Here is a 6,026-nt window from a genome sequence, read left to right as displayed (position 1 = left end):
TTCTTTCATATGTTTGATTTCTTTTTCTTGGTTTTCCCTGAGGGATTTGCTGATGTCTTCCAAATTTTGTTTGTCTTTTCCTCCATTTCTTTGAGGGAATTTCTCATTTCCTCTTTAAGAGTTTTAAACCTTCTCTTGAAGTTATTTTTTAGGTCATTTTCTTCTGCTTCATCTATATTTGGTTGTTCAAGTCTTCTTGTTGTAGGGTCTTTAGGTTTACTGGTATTGTGCTGCTATTTGTGGGGTAGCATGTGACCTTACCTTTTCTACTCATCTTTTCCTCTAATAGATGTGGTTGGGGCTGTCTGAGATTTTGTTGATTAATCTTTTAGGTGCTAAAGAATCCAAAGCTCAGTTGGTTGTTCCTTGTGGTACAGTCAGTGCCACAGTTCTAGTTTAACCATTGGTTACTCTGTGTTACTGGAGATAGCTCAGTGCTCCTGTGTTTTTCTCTGCTCCCTTGGAGTTTGTTGTCTCAGGCCTACTAGGTTGCTGGCTTTTACCTGTTTCTGTAAATCCTGGTCTGGATCCCCTCCTGTAGATGTCTCTTACCTGGAATTGGTCCTGCAAAGGTTTCTGGTCTACTGACTGAGCGTTCCCAGGCTTGGGTGCACCCAGAACAGCAGAGGACCTAGCTCAGGCTTACTCCCTCAGAGGTCCCAGACTCATGCTTGGACCCGCAGAGGTTCCAGGTTTCTGCCTATTGCCTTTGATGTCCCAGAACAATGCCCAGGCCCACAGAGGTCCTGGCTAAGGCCTACTCCCTCTGACATCCCAGACTCATGCCTGGCCCCAAGAGATCTCTGGTTCCTGCCTACTCCCTCAGAGGTCCCAGATGCATGCCTAGACTGGCAGAGGTCCTGGCTCAGGCCTAGTCCTGGGAGGCCCTAGGAACTCATGCTCAGACCTACAGGGGTCCTGGCTTAGGTCTATTCCCTTGAAGGTCCCAGATTCACATTGGGACTCTCAGCAGTCTCTGGCTCTGGCTCACTTGCTCAGCGGTTACTCCCCAGTACCTGTTTCAGTGGAGATCACTTACTCTGGATCTTGGACATAATTTTTATGGCATACATATTACCTTCGTGGACAGACACCCTATCCATCAATCTATCATAACTGTTTAAGAGATTTTGCTTAATACATTCAACATCATGAATTCTCTCAGACAGTGTCTCTTCACCCTCCATCATTGACTGGGTTTGGGCCATCAAATTGGTTGTATCCTTCTCCAGAGTGCCGATTTTTCCTTTCAGCTGGTCATTATCAGTCTTAAAGTGCCTCATTCATGGCTCATTAGTTATCAAACCATTTTTAAAGGAGAAAATATGAAATACAAAGCTAATCCCTGGAATGAAATATAGGGATGTAGGATGGAAATCACATAAGCCTTGCATAATACCATACATGGTATCAGTTAAAAAGCTGTTGTCTTGTATTGATAAATTACTTGTTATGTTGACATTATAAATCTCACCTGTCATAAGGTATATTGAATTGAAGTATGTGCAATAACTGTTACCGGCCAGCAGGTGTCGCAGTTGTATTTGCCTGGTAGGAAAATCCTAGCTAAGGACTTCTCAAATTGGTTTTAACATATTAGATACTGAAAGATATGCTTAATTTAGGATCAGTTATTAAAGTGATCAAAGTGATTTTGAGAGTTGGTGATCAGGATAAAGAGAAAATCCAGAGCCTTCCATCAGTACAAATCACAGACCCTGCACTCCACAAAGATCCCTCTGTGGCCGCAGCATGGGTACTGGAGGGACAGGAAGGCAGCAATGCCAACAGAGACATCCAGGGAGCCCCACACCTCACCTGTGCCTTTGCAATGTGCCCGGGAAGCCAGACCCAGAGCAGCTCTGGGATGCCACTGAGGCCAGAGATTGCTGTAGAGCCATGCACAAGGAGGATCAGTGCCCAAATACCTACGTGTGACCCAGTGATGGCTGGGTGGAGTTGCATGGGTCCTAAAAAGTGGATGTAATGGTCCCCAAGCCAATTGTTGAAGGACATGGGTCAAAGAATCCCAGGCTAACTCCAAGATATACCAATTATATTCTTCTTTATTATAAGGGGCAAACTCACAAAACAGGAACGAGAAATCCAGCCTCAGCTGTGTAACATGGGAACCAGAGAGAGAACCCTGGGAGGACCAGTGGTTTTCTCCAGGTACCCAAAAGGTCATGCCCTAACCTGGTCCAGCCTCTTAAAGATCATTGGCTAACAGAGATTCCCCATCAAAACAACATTATTCTTACCCTTGGCATGCAATCTATTCTTATAGGTAACTGGTTTTTTGTTTAAACCTTTTTGTGGTTGGTGTATCTATTTTTGCCTAATTTAATGGACTGATTTTGTATTTTCTATGTTTTTGGTAGTCTTTATATTTTACTTTTAATCTTTGAGTTTAAAAAATGTGCATGATTTTAGGAACACTATGTGAAATTGATGCTCTAGATCATTTAGACACAGAGAACAGAGAGAAAATTCTTTGTACTCTTACTTTGTTCACAAAGATTTGAGCATTGTTATAGACCTAACTCAGGTCCTCCAGTCTGCTACTGAGCTACATCTCTAGTCCTTGTTATTTAAGTTGGGCCTTAGTATATAACCTGGGATGGCCTTGAACACTCATTCCTTCTGTCTGTACCTTCCTAGTTCTGGGCCACCACACTAATCAGGAATCTGTCTAATCTAGACCTTTCTTGATGTTTTTCCCTTCTTCCGCCCACCCCCAAGATAGAGCTCCAGGCTAGCCAAAGCTATATATAGTTAAACCCTGTTTTGGGGTGGGGGAGAAAGAAAAAGAGGGAGAGAGATGAGGGTAAAGAAAGTGTCATATAAGTTAATATACAGAAAAGAGTTCTGTAACACAGTTGTTTCTAATTTAGTCTATTTTTCATTTTACTGGACTTTTGTACCTTTATTATTATTACAGAAATAATATAGCATCTATTCTAAGATTAATACAGTCAGGTTCAAGGGCATATGCCTGTGATCCCAGTTTCTGAGATAGGTGAGACAGATAGAAGGATTGCAATTTTAAGGGCAGCTTAGGCAACATAGAAAAGACCCTAGAGTTGTGGGAGGGGATGGATATAGATGCACATAGATAGTAATCAGAGAACAAAACTGCTCTCATTGTCAATGTGGCAATTTCTCAGAAAATTAGGAAACATCCTTCCTCAAGACCCAGTAATACCACTTTTGGGTATCTATTTAAAGGATGCTCAATCATGTCACAAGGACATGTGCTCAACTATGTTCATAGCAGCATTGTTTGTCATAGCCAGAACCTAAAAACAACTGAAATGCCCCTAGACCAAAGAATGGATAAGGAAAATGTGGTACATTGACACAATGGAGTACTATAAAACAGAGAAAAATAATGGCATCTTGAATTTTGCAGGCAAATGGATGGAGCTAGAAAACATCATTTTGAGTGAGGTAACCCAGATACAGAAAGACAATTATCACATGTACTCACTCATAGGTGGTTTTTAAACATAAATTAAAGAAAACCAGCTCACAAATCAATCTCAGAGAACCTAGACAACAATGAGGACCCTAAGAGAGACATACATAGATCTAATCTACATGGGAAGTAGAAAAAGACAAGATCTCCTGAGTAAATTGGGAGCATGGGGACCTTGGGAGAAAGTTGAAGGGGAGTGGAGAGGTATGAAGGGGAGCAGGGGAAAATGTAGAACTCAATGAAAATAATAATAAAAAATAATCTCATAGTCTTTTCTTGGATTTTATTAACCAAATAGTTTTTGATATTTAATATTCCAACAAATTTAATCATTGAAAATGTGCTTTGATATGTTGTCTTCCCCTTTAGGAAGTATTTAAAGAAAGAATTGGCTATATACACGTTTGAGGTATTAAAATTTTTGGGTCAACCATCACTAGAACTGCTTAAAGAACTATGAATATAGTAAGTTTTTAACCACTATGATGTGAAGTTCCTTTGTTTCAACTTTAAGAATAGTAACTAACCTTTTACTTCTGCGCCACTTTTCAGGCTGTAGAAGGTGATCATACTTCAGTTGGTATTTTGGGCATTAGTAATGTCCATCTTCTCTTGGTTCTTATCCAACGGCTTCCAGAGCTAGAATCACATGACCTACAAATATTCATCTCTGATTGGCTGAAAAAAAAATGTTGTATTAATGAACAGAGCCGAACTATGTGTGTGAATGCAAACATGGGAATAAGAATCATTGAAACCCTTGAATCCCATTCTTCCCTAAATCGAACTTGTGCTGAGAGCTTAATGACAATTCATGGTTCATTGGGGAAGAAATCCGTTGACTACTATGATTGCTGAGAGTAGATGAATCTGAGTTTATTTACCCATATGCCATTCCTGTGACTCATGCAATTCTGACAATGGCACGGAAACTCAATCTTGAGAGTGCACTGCAGTATTTTAATTTGGAATTTCTGTGCCTGCCATTCAGAAATGGCCTGGTTCTGCATTTTCCTTCTCTGCTTGGTTTTGCTTAGATCAGGATCAATTACCCCTTGACACTGCTAACAAAGGAGGAAAAAGAAAACAATTACATAGGTAATGGTACAAATGTGGAATATAAATGAAGATTGTCATATTCTTAAGTAGGATGAAGTATCTATAACAGTTTATATGAAATTTTTATTTTGTGCCTGTATATAGTTTAGAAGTGCTTTATTACTTTTAAAATAGTTCTCTATTTTATATATTTTCCTGGCTGAATGCTGAGTAACTTTAGGAAACAAAAATGAAAGTATTATAAAAGTGGAGAAGAAATAGTAAACTGTTCCACTGAAGGAGTTGTGTTCTCATGTAAAACATTCAGGCCTCAGGTAACTAATAATTTTTAATATGCCTTATTATTAAAACTTTTATGTGTACTTTCTGGATGTTTGGAAGACTTTAAAAGATTTGAAATTTGTGGTTTTGTTCTAGCTCAGAAGTTCTCAACCTGTGAGTCCTTTGGGGGGCATCGAAGGAACCTTTCACAAGGGTCACCTAAAACCATTAGAAAATGCAGATAATTATATTTGCTTTGTAACAGTAGCAAAATTACAGTTATGAAGTAACACTGAAATAATTTTATAACTAGGGGTCACTATAACATGAACTGTATATTAAAGGATCACTGCATCAGGAAGGTTGAAAACCACGGTTCTAGCTTGATAATGAAATCCCACTTCCAATGTTACCTTTTATAATTTTTTAACTTTTATGCCAAAAATGGATTTAAAAAATGACTGAAACCAAGTCTGTTGTATAGCAATAGAATTAAGATTGCAGCATTGTTGATAAAGATATTTGTAATCACATTATTTGTTCACGATGATGAACTTCAATGATGAAGAGACTTGTCTACTTTATTTCAGAGGTTCTGATAACATACATTTTTGTTAGTTTTTTTTTTTACAGGAAATGGAATGGGTTTTTGAAGCTTTTATTACTCACTTAGGTATGTTGGTTGTGGCAGTGTGCACAAAAAGAGAATAAGCAACAGTTATGTTCCTGACCACAGTTTCTGTGATTCTCTCTGGGTAAGACTTCAGGATGCCACCTCCTCATTCTATCTTTCCTTTAAGATGTATAACAGTTCTCGCCTTTAATCTCAGCACTCAGGAGGCAGAGGCAGGTGACTCTCTGTGAGTTTCAAGGCCAGCCTGGTCTACAAGAGCTATTTTCAGGACAGATTCCAAAGCTACAAAGAAACCCTGTCTCAAAAAAGAAGTATAACTGTTTGATGCATTTATAGGAGAAGGTTTTGTCTGCCGATATTCATTTCTAATGAATTAATGTTAAATCAATGTATTTTTGTTGCTTACTTCAAAAATATAAAATGGTTCTCCTTGAAGAAAATAATTTTAAGAATATTTAGAACCTTAGAAAATGCAAAAGAAACATAATTTTTGTAAGTCTTCTGATAAAGGCTTAATAGTTTTATAGTACAAGAAAATTGTTACTTGTTTTGAGAACACCATTGAGTCAGCATTTTAGCTTTCCTTAATATTTT

The sequence above is a fragment of the Microtus oregoni genome, unplaced genomic scaffold (assembly GCF_018167655.1).
Source record: "Microtus oregoni isolate MIOR12 unplaced genomic scaffold, Mior012 000199F_ref0000230, whole genome shotgun sequence".
Lineage (NCBI taxonomy): Eukaryota > Metazoa > Chordata > Mammalia > Rodentia > Cricetidae > Microtus > Microtus oregoni.
This window is presented reverse-complemented; position numbering follows the sequence as displayed.